Raw genomic sequence first — 8489 nt, forward strand, 5'->3', positions numbered from 1 at the left:
TTTCAGAGAAAACAGAATTATAGGTCACAAAAACATATTTACAACATTCAGTATACAATAAAAAATTACTAGACATGAAAATAAACAAGAAAATGTGACTATGGTCCAAAAAAAGCAGTCAATATACTTTGAACACACGATTACCCAAATGTTAGAATTAGTTGACAAGGGCTGTAAGGCAGCTACTATCAATGTGTTAAGGAACTTAATAAAGGAAGAAAGGTAACTCGTCAGATAAACACAAAGTATAAAAAGGAACCATACAGGATACCATGCAGAACACAAAATACAAAGTCTGAAATGTAGAATTCACTTGACAGGTTCGACAGCACATTAGAGGTAAGAGAATACAGGCATATCTTGAAGATACTGTGGGTTCAGCTCCAGACCACCATAAGAAAGTGAATATTGTAATAAAGTGAGTAATAATAATTTTGTTTCAAAGTTGTTTACATTATAGTTTATTAAGATGTGACAGCATCGTGTCTAAAAAAAAAAACTAATGTACATACCTTAAAAAATACTTCATCGCTAAAAAAATGCTAACCGTTACCTGAGCTTTCAGTCATAATCATTTTGCTGATGAAGGATCTTGCCTCTACGCTGATGGCCACCGACTGCTCAGGGTGGTGGATGCTGAAGGTTGGGGTGGCTGTGGCAATTTCTTAAAATAAGACAATGAAATTTGCCACATCAACTGACTCCTCCTTTCATGTATAACTTTTCTGTAACATGCTAGGCTTTGACAGCATTTTACTGAGAGCAGAACCTCTTTCAAAATTAGAGTCAGTTGAGGCACCTGGGTGGCTCAGTTAGGTGTCTGCCTTTGGCTTGGGTTGTGATCTTGGGGTCTTGGGATGGAGCCCTGCATCAGGCTCCCTGCTCAGCAGGGAGTCTGCTTCTCCTTCTCCCTCTGCCACTCTACCTCCCATCTCTGCTTGCGTTCTCCGTTCTCTCAAATAAATAAAATATTGTAAAACAAACAAATTAGAGTCAATTTTCTCAAACTCTACCACTGCTTGATCAACTAAATTTATACAATATTGTAAAACCTCTGTTGCCATTTCAACAATCTTCACAGCATTTTCACCAGCAGTGCCATCTCAAGAAACCACTTTCTTTGCTCATCACAAGAAACAAATCCTCATTTGTGCAAGTTTTATCATGAGAGTGCAGCAATTTAGTCACATCTTCAGGCTCTACTAATTCTAGTTTTCTTGCTATTTCCCCCGCATCTGCAGTTACTTCCTCCACTGATGCCTTAAACCCCTCAAAGTCATCCATGAGGGCTGGAATCAACTTCTTCCAGAGTCCTGTTAATGTTGATATTTCAACCTCTTCCCACAAAATCACGTATGTTCTTCATAGCATCTAGAATCCTTTCCAGAAGGTATTCAACTGACTGCCCAGAGCCATCAGAGGAATCATTATCTATAGTAGCTATAGCCTTACAAAACGTATTTCTTAAATAAAGACTTAAAAGCCAAAAATACTCCTTGATCCATGAGCTGAAGAATGGATACCGTAAGACATGGAAACAATGTTAATCTCATTGTATATCTCCATTAGAGCTCTGGGGTGACCAGGTCCATTGTCAATGAGTAGTAATATATTCAAAGGAATTTTTATTTTTTCCTGAGCTGTAGGTCTCAACAATGGGCTTAAAATACTCAGTAAAGCATGTTGTAAAAAGATGTGCTGTCATTCAAGCTTTGTTGTTGATTTCTAGAGACAAGGCACAGCATTTAGCATAACTCTTGAGACGTAGAATTTTCAGAATGGTCAGTGAGCATTGGTTTCAACCAAGTCACCAGCTGCATTAACACCTAACAAGAGTCAGCCTGTCCTCTGAAGTTTTGGAACCAGGCACTGACTTCTCCTGTCTAGCTATGAAAGTCCTAGATGGCATTTTCATCCAACAGAAGGTTATTTTGTCTATATGGAAAATCTGTCATTTAGTGTAGCCACCTTCATGAATTACCTTGGCTGGATCTTCTGGGAAAGTTGTTGCAGCTTCTCCACCAGCACTTGCTGCTTCACCTTGCACTTTTATGTTATGGAGATGGCTTCCTCCCTCAAACCTCGTGAACCACCTTCTGCTAGCTTCAGACTTTTCTCCTGCAGCTTCCTCACCTCTCTCGACCTTCATGGAATTGAAGAGAGTTAGGGACTTGCTCTGGATTAGGCTTTGACTTAAGGGAATGTTGAGGCTGGTCTGATCTTCTATTCATCCCACTAAAACTTCCTGCATATCAGTAATAAGGCTGTTTGGCTTGCTTATCATTCTTCACTGGAATAGCACTTTTAATTTCCTTCTTTCTTTTGCATTCTTTTGCATTCACAATTTGGCTGGCAGATTTCACCTAGCTTTCGGCCTATTCAGTTTCAACATGCCTTCCCAACTCAGCTTAATCATTCCTAACTTTTGATTTAAAGGAAGAGACATGCAACTCCTTTTACTTGAACACTGACTGAGAGGCCTGTAGGGTCAGAATTGGCTTAATTTCAATATTTTTGTGTCTTGGTGAATAGGGAGGCTTGAGGAGAGGGGGAGTCAGGGGTGAACAGTTGGTACGTGAAGCAGTCAGAACACACATAACATTTACCAATTAAGTTCACCATCTTATATGAGCAGTTTGTGGCACCCCAAAACAACTGCAATAGTAACATCAAAACCCACTGATCAAAGGTGACCATAGCAAACATAATAATAATGAAAAAGTTTGAAATATTGCAAGAATTACCAAAATATAACACAGAGACACAAAGTGAGTAAAACCATTGGAAAATATCAACAGACTTGCTGAACACAGGGGTGCCACAAACCTTCAATTTGTAAAAAACACGGTATCTGCAAAGTGCAATAAAATGAGGTATGCCTGTAAAGGGTCAATTTAAAGATACATCAAAAGCAAGTATCCAGTCTGAAGATCTGAAAAAAAAAATTTCTTAATGAACAGAGAGCCTCAGTGAGTTATGGTACAATATCAAAGTTTAACATATATGAAATCAAAGTCCCAAAAGGAGAAAATTACACAAAAATTATATAAATTATACAGAAAAGTATGTGCAAAAATAACAGCTGAAAACGTCCACAATTTGGAGAAAACATGAAATCGCAAATCTAAGTCCAGTGAATCCTAAGCAAGATAAATACAAAGAAAATCTCAACCAGAGCATATCATATACAAAGTGCTAAACACTAAAGGTACAGACAATAACCTGAAAGCAGCGAGAGGAAAAAAGACATACTATATACAGTGAAAAAAAGTGGCTGACTTCTTATTACATGAAACAATTTTCAGGTAAAGAGAAGCCAAAACAACTCATCTCTGCAGACCTGCACTACAAGCAATGCTAAAGGAAGTCCTTCAAGGCAGAGGGAAATGACACCAGATCTGTAAGGAGAAATGAATAGAAGGTGTAAATGTAAAAGTCTGCTTTTTCCCTCTTGCTTTCTTTCTTTTTTTAAATTTTATTTAGGGACACCTGGGTGGCTCTGTCTGTTAAGTGTCTGCCTTTGGCTCAGGTCATGATCTCAGGGTCCTGGGATCAAGTCCCACATCAGGCTCCCTGCTCAGCAGGGAGTCTGCTTCTCCCTCTGCCTGCTGTTCCCCCTGCTTGTGCGCTCGCTCTGACAAATAAAATCTTAAAAAAAAAAAAAAAAAAAGATTTTATTTATTTGAGAGAGTACACAAGGTAGAGAGCACAAGAAGGGGGAGCAGCAGAGGGAGAGGGAGAAGAAGGCTCTCCGTTGAGCAGAGATCCCGATACGGGGCTTGATCCCAGGACCCCTGAGATCAAGACCTGAGCTGAAGGCAGTTGCTTAACCACTTAACTGACTGAGCCACCCAGGCACTCCTCCCTCTTGCTTTCTTAAAAGACATATGGCTCATTAAATTAAAAATTCTAACTTTGTACTGCGTTAATTTCTTATTATGAAGATGTAATATACGAAAAAAAAATAGAGAAAACAATAGAGGTGGGAGTTAAGGGGAACTACATAGTTGCCAAGGGACTTACAATTTTATGTGAAATAGTACAACCTAGCACCCACTCATATTTACAACAAAAAGGAAAGAAATACCAGGAGACTGAAATTACGAATAAACTTTGTTAACCTGATAAAGAATATCTACCCCAAATCTACAGTAAACAAAACAGTTTCTGGTAAAGTGTTGGAATCATTCTCTTTAAAGTTAGTAAAAGGATAAAAATGTATTCTACCACTTTTTCCTGTCAACAACGTACTAGAAATCCTACCCAGAAGAGTAAAACCAGAAAATGAAACAAAAGATTTAAGAACTGGAAAGAAGAAGGAAAAAAAAAAAAAAAGATGACAGAAAATTTCAAAACAAAAAAGATAATGAGAATTAATGAGAACTTTTAGCAAGGTTGCTGGATACAAGTTCACTGCAAAATTTGATAAATTCTTATTGCCAATAACTAGAAAATTGCTTAAAAAGATCTTAAAAAAATAAAAAAAATAGCATGCTCAAATATGGATAGTTTATTAAAGAGATAAATTCTCTCAATATTAATTTATATACTTAATACAGAAATACAAAATCTCAATATAATTTTTTTTTATAGAACTTTAAAAAAAAAAGCAGGCTAAAATCACATGGAAGAACAAACCCATGAAAACCAATAAAATTTTGAACAGGGTGAAAGAACTCTGTCAACCATATATCAAGCTACAGTAATTAAGTCTGTGTGAGACATGGGCAGAGACAGATTAAAGAACCAATAAAACAGAATGGAGAGTCCAGAATCGGACCCACATGAATGAGCAAACTTGATATACGACAGAGGTGGCACTACAAATCAGTGTGAAAAAGACAGGCTGTTTAATAAATGTTCATCCACATGTAAAAATGAAATGAAATTCCTACCTCACACCATACAAAAGAACAATTACAGGTGAATTAAAGATTTAAGGATATACGTTCTAAAACTTGAAAATAAAATATAGGCAAATATCTTCATATCTTCAGGTAAGGAAGAATTTCTTATTAAAAAAGCACAAACCGTAAAGGGAAAAAGTAATTTTCACTACATGAAAATTAATTTTTAAAAAAGATTTAATTTATTTATTTGACACAGAGAGAGGGAGCACAAGTAGGGGGAGAGGCAGAGGGAGACAGAGAAGCAGACTCCCTGCTGAGCAGGGAACCCAAAGTGGGGCTTAATCCCAGGACCCCTGGGATCATGACCTGAGCTGAAGGCAGATGCTTATCCAAGTGAGCCACTCAGGCACCCCAAAAATTAATTTTTAAAGTATAACCAATAATATCATCATGGACAGTCAAATGATAAACCAAAGACTAGGGAAAAATAATTTTTTAAAAAAGATTAATATCAGAATGAATTAAAAACTTTTCCAACTAAAAACAACACACAAGTGAAAAATGGCATGGTAATGGGCAAATCAGAGGCGAGGAAACATATATAGCCAATGAACATACGAAAATATGCTCAACTTCAGTAGTATGCACAAAAATGAATTTGACCTCATCAAACTGGCAGAACACAAGTGTCAGTAAGGAATAAAGAAATGTGACACTCATACAGTGTTGTTCCAAGTGTAATAATTTGGTACAGCCACTTTGGAGAGCAATCCAGCAATATCTAGAATAGCTGAAGAAAACACTACCCCATTATTCAGTAATTCCACTTCAGGTACGTACCCTGGAGAAACTCTCACACATATGTATAAGGAGACATGCACAAAGCCCACAGCATTGTCTAAAATGGAAAAAAAAGGGTAACAACCTAGATATACAGCAAAAGGAAATGGATAAATAAACTGTGTAACAGAATAATACACGGCAGTTAAAATTAAACTACAACTATGTGCGTCAATATGGGTAAACACTGCTGAATGAAAAAAAAGCAATATATGCAGGGTATGTGTAGTATGTTCGTTCCATTTATATACAATTTTAAAGCATATTAAAATAAGACATTATTCATAGACACAAACATCTATTGTAAAGACAGAAATTCTTTTTGTCTTTATTGTAAAGACCAAATTCACATTACGGATATTTCTGAGGAGGGAGGGAAGGGCTTCAATAATACTGGAACTTTTTAATATAAAAGATCTAAATTGTGGCAGACTGCTACAGTTTAGTTTCTTACCAAATTCCTATTTTCCTCTTCGGTCTTACAAATCAAACTGCTCTATGTCTAAAAGTGGCAATTTACACATCTTGGCCTGCACAGCAGATTAAGGTAGTCAATAAGATAAAATCAGAAATCACTAGGTTGGGCCATGGGAAAGATACTGAAACGGTAAGGACTTCATGGGGGCATGGGCCCTTTTCCTTTACTCCTTCCTTTATCCTCTCGCCTGGGATAAGACATGAGGGATGGAGCTGCAAGGACCTTCTCAGCAACCATGAAATGACCTTGAAAAAGAGAGCCACAAGCTAAGGACTGCAAAGCAGAAAGGCAGAAGACGTCCAGTCCTTGATGACCGCACAGCTGCCATGTCCTGAGAGGAAAAAAGTCCTCTTTAAAGCACCTTTTCGGGGGGTGGGGGAAGAAGAGGTATAGGGATCCTTTAAATGCAGCCAAACCTAATGCTAATGGACACAGAAGAAAATAAGGGGAAAAAATGCTAAGACAAGGGGCGCCTGGGTGGCACAGCGGTTAAGCGTCTGCCTTCGGCTCAGGGCGTGATCCCGGCGTTATGGGATCGAGCCCCACATCAGGCTCCTCCGCTATGAGCCTGCTTCTTCCTCTCCCACTCCCCCTGCTTGTGTTCCCTCTCTCGCTGGCTGTCTCTATCTCCGTTGAATAAATAAATAAAATCTTAAAAAAAAAAAAAAAGTGAAAAGTATGTTTTAAAAAAAAATGCTAAGACAAGACATAGGGGAAAGGCAAATTCTGCTACTGTACTTTTCTATATGTTTTTATTTTTTTCTTAAAAAAATCTTTCACCTCCCAGATTTGAAACGGAGATTCTGAAATGTTAACCACAGACAACTGCTGGCCCACAGATCAAGAAAAAATACAAAGGCAACACATATACTTTATGAGGTGGCCAACCAGAGTGGATAAAGAATTCACTAGAAACGAGCCAACCACACTTGGAGAGTGCAGACAGCTACTATACTATTGCCACCAGCACTGCTACCGCCGGTTTGGATAACAAACAATCCCACAGTCTCTTGGCTCTGGGCTAGGGATGAGAAAAACCAAAAACAATTTGCAGACTAAATGGAAAACTCTGTTGTCATTCCCTTTCCCTATTTTTCCTTCTCCATGCATTCCCCAGAGCTCAGTGCCATAGTTTTCTGTCTCCACAAGTGGATCATCTGAGAAGCAAAAATATCACAGGCCAATAGTACCTTCAGATGAAATTTAGTTGTCTTTTACAATTGCAAAAAGGAAGGTTCTTTGGAGAACTACTTCTCCTAAAACACTGCCTGATGTTACTTGGATATTAACTCAGGTGACCTTCTGGGATCTAAAAGGTTTTAAAATTTGCTCAACAGGGGCGCCTGGGTGGCTCAGTCGTTAAGCGTCTGCCTTCGGCTCGGGGCGTGGTCCCGGAGTCCTGGGATGGAGCCCCACATCAGGCGCCTCTGCTGCGAGCCTGCTTCTTCCTCTCCCACTCTCCCTGCTTGTGTTCCCTCTCTCACTGGCTGTCTCTCTCTCTTTCTGTCAAATAGACAAATAAAATCTTTAAAAAAATAAAAAAAAAAATTTGCTCAACAGACCAGATGAAAACACAAGTTTGGAATGAAGGTAGATTTTAGATTTTGACCCAAGATAATGGTCTGAAATAGTTAGTTATCATGTGAAAAAGAACACAAGAAACAACAACAAAAACTCTTGTTCACTTACGGGCCTGTTAGAGAAAGATAATGATCTAGTCAGTCATGATTTATCACAGGTACCACGCAGTGCAAAACATACTCTTCATCTTCTTTCTTTAGCTAGTCAGCAATAGTGTATATTCGTTTTTGTGGATTTTTTTTTCCTAATTTGATTTCTCACTTATTTGGTTTCTCTCTAATGCCACTTAATTTCGTTTCTTAGCTTATAACGTTAGTGGTTGTTCTGCATTCTCTCCTGCTGATTTTACTCACTTTCTGGCCCCTTGCCTTTTGTTTCTGTGAATAGCTATGCTCTGCCTCACTCCGTCAATTTGGTTTTCCCCTAGTCTCAGATGGCTTCTGCACTTATACCAGTTGAGATCCACACTAGGCCCTATCATCCCAAGACTCTTTTCCTGGAATTTTTTTTAGCCCTTTGGGGACAAATGATAGGATTTGCTTCCCAATCTTAGAACGAAAAAAAAAAACCCCAAAACAAAAACAATAAACCACTGTGATCAGGATGTTTACATTTAAGAATGTATAGAAAGCTAACAGGAAAATTATTGAAAAAAAATCCCTGAAAGAAATCCTGCTATATTCACATCAATAACGCAAAACATTTCTTCTGTATTTTTTTTTTCTATTCCACTGAATTCT

At 38.1% G+C, this 8489-nt stretch overlaps 1 protein-coding gene across 2 annotated transcripts in view; it reads right to left on the reverse strand.

Annotated features, from left to right (window-relative positions):
* GALNT1 (polypeptide N-acetylgalactosaminyltransferase 1) overlaps positions 1-2147 on the reverse strand; it is an 83868-nt gene extending 81721 nt beyond the window's left edge. The window contains exon 1 of one of the 2 annotated variants that reach the window (XM_008691243.2): positions 1982-2136. The gene's annotated coding sequence lies outside the window, so the exon portion shown is untranslated. Of the gene's footprint in view, positions 1-1981 lie in introns of both variants that reach the window. The other variant, XM_008691250.2, reaches the window with a different exon arrangement.
* Positions 2148-8489: the final 6342 nt, after the last annotated feature.

This window comes from Ursus maritimus, unplaced genomic scaffold, assembly GCF_017311325.1.
Source record: "Ursus maritimus isolate PB19 unplaced genomic scaffold, ASM1731132v1 scaffold_18, whole genome shotgun sequence".
Taxonomy (NCBI): Eukaryota; Metazoa; Chordata; class Mammalia; order Carnivora; family Ursidae; genus Ursus; species Ursus maritimus.